Source organism: Dipodomys spectabilis, unplaced genomic scaffold, assembly GCF_019054845.1.
Source record: "Dipodomys spectabilis isolate Male_0828 unplaced genomic scaffold, ASM1905484v1 ptg000299l, whole genome shotgun sequence".
NCBI lineage: Eukaryota > Metazoa > Chordata > Mammalia > Rodentia > Heteromyidae > Dipodomys > Dipodomys spectabilis.
In genome coordinates, this window is record NW_024870976.1 from 3,272,967 (window position 1) to 3,289,406 (window position 16,440).

The window sequence follows — 16,440 nt, forward strand, 5'->3', positions numbered from 1 at the left end:
GGGAAGGGGTCCCGGTGCGCAGGTGGGAAGGGGTCCCGGTGCGCAGGTGGGAAGGGGTCCCGGTCCACAGCTCCCTCTGCGGGTGGGGAGGGGTCCCGGTGCGCAGCCTCCTCTCCGGGCGGGAAGGGGTCTCGGTGCGCAGCCTCCTCTCCGGGCGGGAAGGGGCGGAGCCAGGGCTGCCTGGAGCTGGGCCACATGCGGACCCGGAAAGGCGGGCTGTGGTGGGTGGGCTGCAGCTTGAGGGGCTGTGGGAGGGGCCAGAGTGTGAGGGGCGGGGCAAGGCCGAGGGACTGAGCGGCGCAAGGGCAGGGCTTGTGGGAGGTGGGGGGGGGTCCTGTGGAGGACAGTGCGCACCTAGTGCCTTCTGGTGGGAAGCAACTCTCACTGTACCCTGGGTCCTGAGGAGGACCATGCGGAGCGTCCTCTGGCGGGAACCAGCACTCACTGCACCGGCTGTTTTTGTGGGAGGGGCAGAGCCTGAGGGGGTGAGGCAAGGACACGGAAGTGAGCGGTGCAGGGGTGGGGCTTGTGGGGGCAGAGCAGGAGAGGGTGGAGCAAGAGCTAGAAAGCAGTGGTGCAGGGGCGGGGTTTGCGGGAGGAGCAGCGAAATGAGAGGCGGGGGAGGGGCGCTGGGAGGCCCGCGGGGGCGCGACGCTGCTGGGGCGGGCGGGGCCTGCGGAGAGCGGAGAGGAGAGCGGAGAGAGGAGAGGAGAGGAGAGCGGAGAGAGGAGAGCGGAGAGAGGAGAGGAGAGCGGAGAGCGGAGAGCGGAGAGAGGAGAGCGGAGAGAGGAGAGGCCAGCGGAGAGAGGAGAGGGGAGCGGAGAGAGGAGAGCGGAGAGAGGAGAGCGGAGAGAGGAGAGCGGAGAGCGGAGAGAGGAGAGCGGAGAGAGGAGAGGCCAGCGGAGAGAGGAGAGGCCAGCGGAGAGAGGAGAGGCCAGCGGAGAGAGGAGAGGCCAGCGGAGAGAGGAGAGACTGGCGGAGAGGGGAGAGGAGAGACTGGCGGAGAGAGGAGAGGAGAGCGGAGAGAGGAGAGGAGAGACTGGCGGAGAGAGGAGAGGATGGCGGAGAAGAGAGCGGAGAGCGGAGAGGATGGTGGAGAGAGGAGAGGATGGCGGAGAAGAGAGCGGAGAGCGGAGAGGATGGCGGAGAGGAGAGCAGAGAGCGGAGAGCGGAGAGAGGAGAGGAGAGCGGAGAGGAGAGCGGAGAGCGGAGAGAGGAGAGCGGAGAGAGGAGAGGCCAGCGGAGAGAGGAGAGGGGAGCGGGGAGAGGAGAGGAGAGACTGGCGGAGAGAGGAGAGGAGAGCGGAGAGAGGAGAGGAGAGACTGGCGGAGAGAGGAGAGGAGAGCGGAGAGAGGAGAGGATGGCGGAGAAGAGAGCGGAGAGAGGAGAGGAGAGGAGAGCGGAGAGGGGAGCGAGGAGAGGAGAGGAGAGCGGAGAGAGGAGAGGCCAGCGGAGAGAGGAGAGGCCAGCGGAGAGAGGAGAGGAGAGCGGAGAGAGGAGAGGATGGCGGAGAAGAGAGCGGAGAGCGGAGAGAGTAGAGGAGAGCGTAGAGGAGAGCGGAGAGCGGAGAGAGGAGAGCGGAGAGAGGAGAGGCCAGCGGAGAGAGGAGAGGGGAGCGGGGAGAGGAGAGGAGAGACTGGCGGAGAGAGGAGAGGAGAGCGGAGAGAGGAGAGGAGAGACTGGCGGAGAGAGGAGAGGAGAGCGGAGAGAGGAGAGGATGGCGGAGAAGAGAGCGGAGAGAGGAGAGGCCAGAAGAGAGAGGAGAGGCCAGCGGAGAGAGGAGAGGAGAGGAGAGCGGAGAGAGGAGAGGAGAGGAGAGCGGAGAGAGGAGAGGAGAGACTGGCGGAGAGAGGAGAGGATGGCGGAGAAGAGAGCGGAGAGCGGAGAGGATGGCGGAGAGGAGAGCAGAGAGCGGAGAGCGGAGAGAGTAGAGGAGAGCGGAGAGAGGAGAGGAGAGACTGGCGGAGAGAGGAGAGGATGGCGGAGAAGAGAGCGGAGAGCGGAGAGGATGGCGGAGAGAGGAGAGGATGGCGGAGAAGAGAGCGGAGAGGAGAGGATGGCGGAGAGAGGAGAGGAGAGCGGAGAGGAGAGCGGAGAGCGGAGAGGAGAGCGGAGAGAGGAGAGCAGAGCGGAGAGAGGAGAGCAGAGAGGCTGGCGGAGAGCGGAGAGGCCGGCGGAAATCTGTGGCTGGCAAAAGGAAAGGAAGGGAAAAGGAAAAAAAGCTCGGCCCTCGTGGCCACCGCGGCTCCCGGTAAGGACGGGCAGACCTGCTCATCAAACTCCTTTGTTATTTTTCTCTGTGCCTGGGGGAAGCTCTCACTGGCAGCGTTATTAGGAGTAAACCATCACGGCCTCAGGCCGGCCTGAGATCCGTCTGCTCAGGAGCTGGGTGGGAAGCAGAAGGTGGGAGCAGACAGCGTGGTCGGGACGGCTTTCTCTTTTTCTTCTCAGCCACACTCCAGATCCCACTCAGCAGCGGAGAGGCCGCAGGATGCTGACCCTTTGTTCCACAGAGGCTGCCCTTGACTTCAGGTGCTGCAATGAGAAAATGGGACGAGTTCAGAAGCTTGGAGTGGTGAGTGTCGGATCTGGGTGTGCGGCCTAATGTAGCATGGGCTGGGTGGACCTGAGCAAATCTTGCTTTGGAGAACACAGAGGACGAGGGTGTGAGGGGTCTGTGGAAAATGTATTTGCTGGGTCTCAGTTGTTCCTGCCTAATTTCCTAGCTACTCAGGAGGTGAAGATCTGAGGATTGCAGTTTGAACCCAGCCCAGGTAGAAACATCCTTGAAGCTCCTTAACTCCAATAATAGGCCCTAAGTTCAAGCCACAGGACCAGTGCAAAAAGATTTTGGTTTTCATCATATAGGTTTGATATACATTTTATTAGGCATACAAAAGTATTTTCATATATTTTTGGTGACTTCTGGTGGTATTGTGTCCCGTGGCCTCCCACAAGCTAGGCAAGCACTTCAGCTCTTATCCCTGGCACTTTTTATCCAGACTTTGATGCATGTTGTCTTCCTCAGACTGTAGGTACTTTGAGAAGAAAACATGCAGAGTGTCAGGATAAAAGTCCGAGAGCCTGGAAGCTTGGAATCGTGAATATAGGGTCATGGTGTATGGACCAATGCAGGATGGTCTGGACAGATCCCATCAGAACATGCTCTTGTGAACTCATACCTTGCCCAGGCTGCTACCTTTTCTCTAAGTCTGTATCAAGTTTTCATCTATACTTTCATATCCATCCTGGGGCCTGGAGAAGGAGGTGAAGGCATGTGAAAAAGGGCAACCTATCCCTTCCTGCTTGGTAAGTTGGTGCCTATCAGAACAACTTTGGTGACCATAGGCCCCTACCCAGGTTTCTGAGTCTTTGCTGTGCTTCCAGTTTGGCTTTTGGTCATGTTCTATTGGGTAACTGTGGGATTGGGGGCTGTGGGGCTGTGGGGAAAAATTAATTAATTAATTACGTTGTAAGTCCTGGGACTTGACCTCAGGGCCTGGGCGCTGTCCTTGAACTGAAGAGCTCAAGTACTAGCTGAAGAGCTAGTACTCTACCACTTGAGCCTTGGTGCCACTTCTGGTTTTCTGGTGGTTAATTGGAGATAAGAGTTTCATGGACTTTTCCTTCCCTGGTTGGCTTTGAACCGCGATCCTGAGTATCTAGGATTGTAGTCATAAGCCATGGTGCCTGGCAGTGAATTTAAATTTTATTGTGTTTCAGGGTCTTCCACAACCTAGGAAAGCCCCTCAACACTGAGCCTCACCCCTTTATGTCTCATAACCCAATCAGTACCTTTAGATTGGCATTATGTCAGTTTTCCAGAAAGAAGCTTCTGTGTGATTCTGTTTTATCCTTCCCCTGTCAGCTATATAGGATCTCACTTACCTGAGGAGCAGTTCCATCATACCTGCCCTGTGTTATGTGTTGATTTCCTGTGACTGGAAGTACTTTGAGAGCAAAATGTGCAGAGTATCAGAAGAAAATGTGTATAGGCCACACACTTGGAATTGTGGTGTAGAATCTGTGTGTATGGTGCAGTGTAGAAGCGGCTTGACTGACACCCCTCCTTGAGCTTGCTTGCACGGACTCACACCCTACTTAGATCTTCAACTTCATCTGTACGTCTATAGCAAGTTTTCATTTGTGCTTTCAGTCGTGTTCATCCCAGAGCCTGGAGAAGGGAATGAACATATGTGTGAGGAAGGGCAGCCTATGCATTCCTGCTTGGTAATTTGGTACCTGTCAGAACAACTTTGGCCACCCTAGGCCCACTCCAGGCCTGTGTTCTTAGCTCTGAGTCTCCACTAAGATTTTGGCTATGTCCTGTGTAGGGCATGGGGGGTTAGGGGGTGAGGAGATGTGTGACACATGTTTATGTTTTCATTATGTACATTTTTCAGACATCAGGCATTCCCAAAGTATTTCAACTTGCTTTGGTGAATTCCAGGGTATTATGTTCAGGGCTCTCCACAGGCTAGGGCAGCACCTCAACACTAAGTCCTCCATTTAATGCTTCAGAAGATGATCAGTTCCTGTAGACTGCGGTTTTGTCAACTTTCCAATAAGGAAGGACCTTTGGAGGGAAGCAGAAGGCATAACCTAGCCTTTTTCCTTCCCTCTCAGACCTACCAGGTCTGGCTTATTTGGATGCCTAGCTTTTGTTGTCTGTTGACTTACTCTGCCTGTAGGCATTTTGAGGAGAAACATGTACTGGAGTCAGGAGACAACATGGACTAGATGCTTTGAATTGTGATTGTAGAATCTGGGTCTACAGTCCAATGTCTGCTTTGGCAGATTGAGGTCCAACTTAGGACTCCATTATCTGTGCATTTGGTACCTGGAGAAGGGATGAAGACATTTGTGAGGAAGGGAGGCCTACTCCTTCCTGCTTGGTAAGTTGTTACCTGTCAGAACAACTTTGTTGATGCTAGGCTTCAACCCTGTCCTCTATCTTCAGCTCTGAGCTACTCAAATCCATACATTGGTTGTGTATCTAACACATTCAGTAACTCTGATAAATTCTCCGAAGCTAGAGGGGAATAGACTTAAGGAATAAGGTTGTTGAGGAATTGAGTAAAGGTGTAGGGTTGTTGATGTTAAGGGCAGAGTTAAGTTTGGGTGTTTTTAGGGCTCCTCAGAGTGGGAGTTAGAATTAAGTTTTTAGTGATGGCTCAGAAACAGGTTAGAACAGGTGGTGGGTTTCCATTGGCCTTACATAGCAGGTTAGTGTTAGGAAATGTTAGAGTCAGGGTCAGTGTTATGGAAAGATAGTGGATTATGGTTAGTGCATGTGTTAGGATTAGGGTTAGGGATCTGGCGAGGTTAGAAATTACAGAAGGGGTTTGTCAGCATTTGGATTATGGAATAGGTCAGGATTAGGGTTATGGAAGGGAATAGAGGGAACAAGATAGGCAAAGGGTGAGGCTGGGGACCCTATTAGGGGAAATGTTAGGATAAGTGTTTAGGAAAGGTTCAAGTGTTAGGGGACAAGTGTGGGAGAACTTTTTGTGATGGATTAGGGTTATGGACATTTTATGGAGTGGCTTATGAAGTGGATTATGGAACAGGTAAAGATTAGAGGATTTGTTAGAGAAGAGGTTAGAGTTAGGCACTGTGTTAGTTTGGGGAGTGGGTTAGGATTGTTGAACATGTTAGGCAGTTTTGTATGAATTTGGGTTAGTGAACAGTTTAGGGTAAGGCTTAAGATTAGTGAGTGGCTTAGAGTATATGTTAGGGTATGACATATTAGACTGTGAGTATGGATTAGTTAGAGTATGTTGGGGTACATGTGTTAGGGTTCATGTTAGGATATATAGTAGGGTTAAGGAACGTGTTGGGGTATGTTTGGGGAATATGTGTTAGTGTACTTGTTATCATACATGTTAGTGATTAGAGTACATGTTAGGATTAGGATATGTATGTGTTAGGGTACATGCTAGGGCATGGCATGTTTAGGGTACATATTAGGATACCTAAATGGTTTAGAGCATTTGTTAGTGTACTTGTTGCCTTACATGTTAGGGTTTAGAGTATATGTTTGGGTATGTGTTAGGATACATGCTAGGGTTAGGGTATGTATTAGAGTTAGGGTTAAAGTACATGGGTTAGGATTTGGGTTAAGGTTAGGGCACGTGTTAGGGTATGCATTAGGAGTATGTTTAGGGGCATGTTAGAGTGCATGTAAGGTTTAGAGTACATGTTAAGGTACTTTTCTCTGTACATGTTAGTGGTTACCGTATGTGTTAGGAGTTAGGGTATGTGGTAGAGTTATGTGTTAGGATTAGAGCATGTGTAAGGGTACAAGTTTGGGTTAAGCCATGAGTTATGGTATGATTCAGTACATATGAGGTACTTGTTAGTATGCATGTGAGGCTTAGAGTATGTGGTAGTGGATAAGATACATGTTGTGGTTAGGATATGTGTTAGGATATTTGGTAGGGCTTGGCTTAGGATTTAGGGTACATGTTAGTGTATGTGTATACATGTTTTGGGTACTTGTTAGGGTTTATGCAAAATTTAGAGTAGTTAGGGTTCACATTGGGATACCAGTTATAGTTTGGGTACATGTTTAGAGTGTATTAGGGTATGTGCTAGTGTATTGGCTATGTTTAGGGTTTGCTTTAGGGTACATGTTAGGGTACACATAAAGGTACATGCATGGTTTACAGTACATATTAGGGTACATATTACCCTACATGCTAGCATGTATGGCAAACACTAGCATGTGTTGGAGTGCATGTTAGGCAGTTATTAGGGTGTGAAGGTTCCTTTGAGGTACATGTAAGGGTACCTGTATAGCTTAGAGTACTTGTTAGTATACTTGTTAGGCTATATGTTAATGGTTAAAGTATGTGTTAGGGTACATGTTTGGGCACACATTAGACTGTATGTTAGAGTCAAGGCACATGTAGGGTATGAGTTTTGGTAATGGTTTGGGTTAAGGTCAGGGTACATTTTAGGGTATATTAGGATACATGTTAGGGAACATGTAGAAATACTTGCATAGTTTAAAGTACATGCCATGGTTCCTGCTAGGACATGTAGATTAGTGTTTAGACTACACGTCAGAGTATGTTTGGGTTATGGTACCTGTTAGGGTACATGTTAGGGTTTGTGTGGGGTATATATGATAGGTTTAGACTAGGGAATGTGTTAGGGTATAATTTATGGTATAATTTATGGTATAATTTATGGTATATGTTAGGGTACACGTAAAGGTACCTGTAGGATTTAGAGCATGTGGTAGGTTAATTGCTACTGTATGTGTTAGTGATTAGAGTATGTGTTAGAGCACGTGTTAGGGTATGTGTTAGGGTTAAAGTTTGTGTTAAGGCGTGTGTTAGAGTATGTGGTGGAATATATTTGGAGGTACATGGTAGTATGCATATAAGGATACTTGTGTGGTTTACAGTCCATGTTCAGGTACTTGTTAGGGTTTGGGTACATGTTAGGGTTAAGGTATGTGTAAGGCTTAACACACATGTTAGCATATCTCTTAGGGTTATGATTGGGGTTAGAGTTAGGGCTTGTTTGAGGCACATGTTAGTGTTCAGGATTCCAAACCTGTATGGTTTAGAGTGTATGTTAGGCCACTCCCATGGCTTTCAGCAGTTGTTGGGTTTGGTTTTCTCAGAGTCCTTGCCCTACCCTGCTTGATGTGGGCCCCACTATGCCTAACTTTGGGGGAGACTGGAGACTGGAATGAGCAGTCAGCTGTGCTTTCACTCTGTTCACACACCTGCCATGTGTACACATGTGAGGATTTGGGTAGGGATTGAGTGCTATGTATCTCTGTTTGGAAATTGAATCCACCTTAAGTAGGTTTGACAAAAGAAGGCCACCTACTTCCAAGGATGCAGAATACCATCTGGTAAGTATCAGGGTGTGGTTTGGAGTTGGGATTTAGGTTAAGGAATTTGGTTTCTAGGAGTCTGGGGTGACAGAGTTGTTAGTGCTACTATTGGTCTGGTTTGGGTTAGAGTTCAGGTATAGGGTTGTTGATGTTGCTTAGGGTACCCATACCCTTAACATGTACCCTAAGCCACTCACCAATCTTAGGCCTTACCCTAAGCCATTTGATAACTCAGATCTGTAGAATAACAGTGTACCTAATACATTACATCAATCCTAACTCATCCCCCAGAGCTAGGGAAGGAATAGGCTTAAGGACTAGGGTTGTTTAGGAATAGGGTAAAGGAATAGGGTTGTTAATGGTCAGGGGTGATGTTAGTGGCTACTGTTCCTAGGGTTGGTATGATTGAGGTTAAGCTGCAGGTTAGGGTTGTCAATGTTAAGGGTAGGGTTAAGGTTGTGTGTTGTTTTGGCCACTCAGGTTGTGAGTCAGAATTAAGTTTAGCAGGTGTTCTTTTCTATTAGCCTCACATTGCATAGAAGTGTTGGGAAATACGTTAGGGTTAGTGTCCATGTTAAAGTTAGTGGATTGCGGTTAGTGAATGAGTTTAGGGCTAGGGATTTGGGAAATTAGGAGTTATGGAAATTATTATTTTTTTGTCAGTCATGAGGCTTGAACTCTGGGCCTGGGCACTGTCCTTCAGCTCGTCACCTCAACGCTAGCACTTTACTACTTGACCCACAGCACCACTTCTGGTTTTCTGAGTGGTTTATTGGAGGTAAGAGTCTCACAGACTTTCCTGCCAAGGCTTGCTTTGAACCGTGATTCTCAGATCTCAGCCTCCTGAGTAGCTGGGATTACAGGCATGAGCCACCAGTGCCCAGCTGAGTTATGGAAATTATAAACATTTGGATTATGGAATGGGTCAAGCTAAGGTTAGGGAATATGGTAGACAAAAGTGTGAGGTTGGCGATTCAGTTGAGGAAAATGTTAGAATAAGAGTTTAGGAAGGGTTAAGGGTTAAGTAATGTGTGAGGAAGAACTGCGGGATGGATTAGCTTTATGGATACCTTATGAAGCCATCTTCAAAGTGGGTTATGGAACAGGTGAGGATTAGGGAACTTGTTAGGAAAGAGTTAATGTAGGTTTAGGGAGAGGGTTAGGAATGCAGAAATTGTTAGGTGTGCAGACCTGTATGGATTTGGGTTAGCAGATGGTTTAGGGTATGGCATAGATGGCTGAGTGGCTTAGGGTACATGTTAGATATGAGTTACATTAGGGCATATGTTAGCATGTGAGTATGAGTTAGGGTTTGTGATGGGGTAGGGTACACATTAGAGAACCTGTTAAGATAATGTTTGAGATAATGGTTAGAGTTAGTGTTAGGGGTTAGGGTTATGGGTTGGATTCAGGGTTAGGGTTTTGGGTTTTGGGGTTAGGGTTAGGGGTTAGGGTTTTAGAGTTAGGGTTAAGGTTTAGAGTTAGAGTTAGGATTGGGTTTAGGGTTGGGGTTGGGGGTTAGGGTTAGGGGTTAGGCTTAGGGTTTAGGTTTAGGCTTTTAAGGTTAGGGTTAGGGGTTTATGGTTTTGGGTTAGGGTTAGGGTGAGGGTTTAGGGTTAGGGTTAGGGTCAGAGTGAGGGTTAGGGTCAGGATTAGGGTTAAGGATTTAGGGTGAAGGTGAGGATTATGGTTGTGGTTAGGAGTTAGGGGTTGGGGTGGGCTTAGTGTTTAGGGTTAGTGTTTAGGGTTAGGGTTAAGGATTAGGTTAGGGATTAGGCGTTAGGTTAGGGGCTAAGGTTAGGGTTGGGGTTTGGGGTTAGGGTTAGAGTGGGGTTGAGGGTTAGGGGTTAGGGTTACAGTTAGGATTTAGCGTTAGGGTTAGGGTTAGGATTTAGGGTTAGGACATGTGTTTTGGTATGGGGTAGAATCGGGAGGGGTTAGAGTCTGTGATTGGCCTCATGATCTTCCCCAGGGTCTTTGGTTCACTAACCCTGCTCTTTCTCATGCCCTCCTTTCTGGTGTCCCAGGTTTTGTTTACTTCCTGTATTTGTCTCCATCCTCTGTCTCCAGCTTATGCAAAAAATCCCTTTCCTCTCACTGGAATGCCTATTTTTTGAGAATTGTTGTCTAAGCATATAACACTTAAGACAAGGGTCCTAGTTTTGGACAAAGTCTTTCCCTACTTGCAAAGTGGCAAGAATACCTACGAAGAAGCTAGATAGATGAGGACGAAGCTGTGGAGTTCAGATTGTAATTGCCTGGACTGTGTCATCCTCTTTAAAGGTCCTGTACTTTCAGAAACAAGGTACCTGTCGGGGTGACCCAGACCCTTGGGTGGTCTAGTTCTGTGTGGATCTTCTTTCTTTCTTCCTTCCTTCCTTCCTTTGTTCTTTTTTTTTGTCAGTCATGGGGCCTAAACTCTGGGCCTGGGCACTGTCCCTCAGCTGTTCAGCTCAAGGCTAGTGCTCTATCACTTGAGCCTTCAGCCCCAGCACCACTTCCAGCTTTTTCTGCTTATGTGGTGCTGAGGAATCCAACCCAGGGCCTCATGCATTCAAGACAAGCACTCCACCACTGAGCCACCTTCCCAGCCTAAGATCATATTTCAAGAGCAGCACAGTGCTGGATGGTGTGGTGTGTGAAAAATGTTTGGTGGAATCACTGGTACCCTGAGGGACCAGCTTCCTTTTTGCAATGGGGCCAAATGTGCCCCTACAGAAGGACCCTGATTTTGTTTCCCTTTCTGTGCATATAGTAGAAGAGTTATCCACTTCTGCTGCTGCTGCTGGAAGGCTGTGGCAGCCCTCCATCAGGGGTCTGCCTTGTCTTTGGGCCTGTAACCATCTGTACTCAGATTCAGACTACTGAGATAGGGCTGGGGAGCAGAGAAGGACTTGAAGGGATTTGGGCTCCTTGACTAAGGCCAGGCTGACATCTTGTGGGGCTATGGATTCTTGTGGGTATTGGTGATACTTGAACACTGAATTTGGATATGAAAAGAGCTTCCTAGAGAAGAGCAGGCTGCTGTTCTCAAATTGAGTCCTGAGCATACTGCCTGAGTCCTTACTTCTACCCTGTGATCTGTTTCAGGCCCTGGCAGGGGCAGATAAAGCCTGTCTACAGCCTGCTCAGGATGGTGCTATCACCTGGCCATTAACCTGGGAGGCCGTCACACTGCCCACCCGTGGCCAGTGCACCGCGACAGTCCTCAGGAACCTGGGAGGCCGTCACACTGCCCACCTGTGGCCAGCGCACTCCGACAGTCCTCAGGAAGAACCTGGGAGGACATCACACTGCCCACCTGTGGTCAGTGCACCCTGACAGTCCTCAGGAAGAACCTGGGAGGATGTCACACTGCCCACCTGTGGCCAGCGCACCCTGAAAGTCCTCAGAAACCTGGGAGGCCATCACACTGCCCACCTGTGGCCAGCGCACCCCGACAGTCCTCAGGAACCTGGGAGGACGTCACACTGCCCACCTGTGGCCAGTGCACCCTGACAGTCCTCAGGAACCTGGGAGGCCGTCACACTGCCCACTTGTGGCCAGTGCACCCTGGCAGCCCTCGGGCCTGGATGAGGAGGAAGGCACTGGGCCCAGCTGCCAGGGTTCCTGAGATCAGAGAATGTGTTGAGGCAGGTGTTAGGGTGCACAGCTATCTGCTTGCCCCAAGAGGACTGGATCCCTTTCTCCTGCCAGGCCAGCTCCTCCAGTCAGAGGGAGGCACCAGTGACTGCTTATGGTTGGGTGCCATTAGGCTGCTATGGTGGGTGCCATTCCTCTCTCTTCTTCAGAAACATGTAGCACCACAGGCTCATTCCAAACTTGGCCTGGGTCGAGAGCCCAGACACCCAGAAAAGGGCTGCTTGTAAGGAAGATGGCCACAGTCAGAGGACTGAGCACTCTCAGGGCATTTGGCTCTCTCTCATTTTGGGAAGGCAGCAGGCTGTCCTGAAAGTTCTAGAACTCTGGCTTGACCAACTGCTTCATGTGCATTTTGAGAAAAGTGGATGAGTGCCCCTGTTGCTTCTGGGCCTCTGAGAAGGGTCACTTCACACTGTTCAGAGGCCTTCATGTTGCTGGAGCAGGAGGCCCTTTGTCAGCCCTCAGCCCCATGGGGAAGAGTCCCTAACCTTAGCATCCTGACACCCAGCCTCTTTCCTCCCTTTGTGGTTTTGCCAAAGGCTTCTCTGATAAGGGTGTGGACACACAGCCTATTCTACCCTTCTTCCTTTAAAGGGCCAGCCTGGGCTACTGGACATAGGTGAGATGCCATAACCAGCTGGCACAGCCTCTTCAGTGACCTTCTTGAGTCATTTTCCCTACTGAGTTTACAAGGGACATTTTGGCTGTTCCAAAGTGCAGACGACCTAAGCACTGGGATCCTACAATCCAGCATCAGCAGCGTAGAGGCTCACCAGCTTCAGAACGGCATGCCTCTGTTTCTTTTTCTAATTTTCCCACTGGTCCCAGGAGGTCGAGAGCTGAGGCCAGGGATGCCAGACAGACTCAAGTGACCACTTGGCCATGGCTGTGTCCTGTGAAGGGCCCTGCTTTCCATAAAACCTTGTTGGATGTCCTTGGGGGAGGCACCCATGGTCTGGAGAGCATGTGGAAAGAGCAGCACATTTATGTGTTATTTCCCTAGGGTAGCTCTGACACAATGCCCTCCTCAGAACCCGTGGGGCAGTGAGTGCTAATTCCTGCAAGAGGGTGCTCTATGTATGAGTACTCAGGGTACACTGAGTGCTGATTCCCATCAGAGGGGGGTCTAGGCCGCCTCTCCTCAAGACCTAGGGTACGGTGAGCACTGATTCCCACCAGAGTGTGGTCTAGGTGTGCACACCGGCCTGCTTTACTCAGGACCCAGGGTGAAGTGAGTGCTGATTTCCAACAGGGGGCGGTCTAGGCATGCCCACTGGTCTTCTCAGGACCTAGGGTGCAGTGAGTACTGATTTCCACCAGAGGGCGGTCTAAGTGTGCACACCGGCCTGCTCTACTCAGGACCCAGGATGTAATGAACACTGACTCCCACCAGAGGACAGTCTAGGGTGCCCACCAGTCTCCTCTCCTCAGGACCCAGGGTGAAGTGAGTGCTGATTCCCATGAGAGGGCAGTCTAGGCGTGCCCACTGGTCTTCTCAGGACCCAGGGTGTAGTGAGCACTGATTCCCACCAGAGGGCGGTCTAGGCCTGCCCACTGGCCTCCTCTCCTCAGGACCTATGGTGCAGTGAGCACTGATTCCCACCAGAGGGCAGTCTAAACGTGCCCATGCCATCCTCTCCTCAGGACCTAGGGTGCAATGAGCACTGAATCCTACCAGAGAGTGGGCTAGTCGTGCCCACTAATTCTCAGGATTTAGGGTGTACTGTGGGCTGATTCCCACCAGAGGTCAGTCCTGGCCTGCCCACCGACCTCCTCTCCTCAGGACCTAGGGTGCAGTGAGCATTTATTCCCACCAGAGGGCGGTTTATGCGTGTCCACTTGCCTTCTCAGGACCTAGGGCGTAGTGGGTGCTGATTTCCACCAGTGGCAGTCTAAGCCTGACCACCGCCATCCTCTCCTCAGGACCTAGGGTGCAAGGAACACTGATTTCCTCCAGAGGGTGGTCTAGGCCGAGCACCAGTGTCCTCTCTTCAGGACTTAGGGTGTAGTGATCACTGATTCCCACTAGAGGGGGCCCTAGGGGATGCCCATCGGCCTCCTCTCCTCAGGACCCAGGGTGCAGTGAGTCCTGATTCACACCAGAGGACATACTAGGCGTATGTGCACTGCCCTCCTTGCCCCAGGAGCCATGGCATAGAAGACATGCAAAGACCATGTCCTATTGGCTATATGGAGTCACGGCATCCTGAAGGTGAGGATGTGCACAGGGTAAGTTGTTCTGTCTGACTCCATTCTCGGGAAATGATTATCAGTCGGATTTAGGGTCGCTTCAAATAAAACACAAAATGAAATGAATACCATGGATGTATTATAATAATAACTAGGACCTGAAATAGAATTAGTATTGAAATATATATTTTTTAATGTTAAGGATTGTTTGGGTAGGTGTGGGATTAAAGTCAGGCTAATAGGGTTAGAATGAGGTAAAGAAGATAAAACACGAAAAATAAGCAATTTTCATGATATTGAGTAAGGATGAACAGTCATTCCATACTAACTAGTAGATGAATAATATTTTCAGATCATACAACTTTTGGAATATCAAGTAATAGAGATTTGTCTGTTTGTGGGGAGAATAATTTTTAACATTGTCAGAGATTAAGGCTTAGCAGGTAATGACTGCTGAAGTTATTTGACATTATAAGAATAATGCCAGGGCTGGGAATATGGCTTACTGGTAGAGTTCTTGTCTAACATGCTTTTGATTCCTCAGTACTACATACACAGAAAAAGCTGGAAGTGGCACTGTGGTTCAAGCGGTAGAGTGCTAGCCGTGATCAGAGAGGCTCAGGGACAGAGTCCAGATCCTGAGTTCAAGCCCCAGGACTGCAACAATAACAACAACAAAAATAATGCCAAACCCACAGCAGCTTCACAGGCTGTCAATGTAAGAATAATCATTGCAATTTGAGAGACACTAAATGTGTTCAAGATTATTAGAATGAGAATAGCAGATAGGAAGAATAAGAGACTGGAAAATTAGGTTGCCTAGTAGAAACGTCACAATCATAATATATAGATTCAATACAGTTTAGCACGCATTGGTGGTTATAAAATTAACACAATTTATGAGTCCTTTATGTGCTATCCTGGATTGTGCTGGCCAAGGCAGGATGTTTACCTGCATTACCAACTCTAGGCACTAGGTGTCAGTAATGCCTGTCCAGGCCTGAAGAGCAGCCATGTCTACCTAAATTGCCAGTATCAACTGTGGAGCAAACCTCCCTGGTTGAGAACCATTCATGACTCTGATGGTTTTGTACAACCTGTAAATACTGCCAGGGGCTTCTGATTGTGTGCAGCCCTCCATTGCCCTTCCTTAAGGAAGTCACTACCTGGCAGGACCCTATCCTGTTCTCATCAGGTAACAGTCCCTGTAAGAACCAAGCACCTTGGGGGTCACATGCAGCCCCATCAGGTCTCCTGGCTGCCTCCTCTGCCAGAGCTCAGAGGACTCACCCATGAGAGGATCAAGCTCTGGAGGGCGGCTGCTTTTTGTGTGGCCTGACAGTGTAGCTTATATGCTATCTGGGATTCTGAGGAGGGCTCTCTGCACAGACTCCTCCTGGTCTGAAATGATAAACCAATCCAGGAACAGATTCCAGGGCTGCCTGTACCCAAGACTGCTGGCTAATGTGGCTGTTTGAGTGTTGGCAGCTCCAGAGGGAAGCAAGCAAGCACGATCCTAGATACCCTAGGGGCATCTCCAGGGAAGAGGAGGAGAAAAGAGAGTGTGGAAAGAGCAGCACATTTGCGTGTTATTTCCCTAGGGTTGCTCTGACACAGCATGGCAGACTGGATGGTTTAGAGATCTGTGTCCACAGCTCTGCAGTCCAGCAGCATGGAATCTGTGTCTTCTGGGCCACATTCCCTCAGGAGGTACAAGGCACGGTGTGTTCTAGGTCTTAGTTTCTAAACCTGTGATAGCAGAGTGAAGTCTCTACAGAGGATCATCCCTGTGCATTTCTGGGACCCAACTTCCCTTTTTAGGGGCAGAATAGTAGCAGATTAGGGATGACCCCCAACAATAGGAACTGAAGTTGTTCACCTGCCAAGAGCCCATTTCCACTCACAGGTGCTGGGTGATGAACTTTGGGAACCCATTACAATGTTCCTGCCTCTGCCTGCAGCCTCTATCTCCTCGTGGCTCCTCTGGGGCCCAGCTCCTTCCTGTGCGCCCAGCAGATCACTGCTGGCCCCGACTGCTGGCTCGCCTGACATTGTGAATTCAGTGAGAGCTGGACCAGACTGCTCTGGGATTCGAGGCACTGAAGTTGGGAGCAGGCCACGCAGAGGCCAGGCTGTTTCTGGGACACTTTCTTGGGGCTTCAAGGTTTGCGGTCTCCTGGGCAGAAGGAAGTAGTTTCAGCTCCAGGCTGGGAGGAGGAGCGGAGCACTACAGGGGTGGGGCAGGAGAAGGGAGGGCAAGACTACGGAAGTGGGGGGTCCAGGGGTGGAGTGTGGGGGGCAGAGTGAGAAGGGTGGGGGAGGGGTCCGGGGGTGGGGGGTGTGGGGGGCAGAGTGAGGGGTGGGGCAGGAGTGGGGGAGTGGGCCAGGGGTGGGGTGTGGGGGCAGAGTGAGAGGAGTGGGCCAGGAGTGGGGGAGTGGGCCAGGGGTGGGGTGTGGGGGCAGAGTGAGAGGGGTGGGGCAGGAGTGGGGGGCAGAGTGAGAGGGGTGGGGCAGGAGTGGGGGGCAGAGTGAGAGGGGTGGGGCAGGAGTGGGGGAGTGGGCCAGGGGTGGGGTGTGGGGGGCAGAGTGAGGGGTGGGGCAGGAGTGGGGGGCAGAGTGAGAGGGGTGGGGCAGGAGTGGGGGGCAGAGTGAGAGGGGTGGGGCAGGAGTGGGGGGCAGAGTGAAAGGGGTGGGGCAGGAGTGGGGGAGTGGGCCAGGGGTGGGGCAGGAGTGGGGGAGTGGGCCAGGGGTGG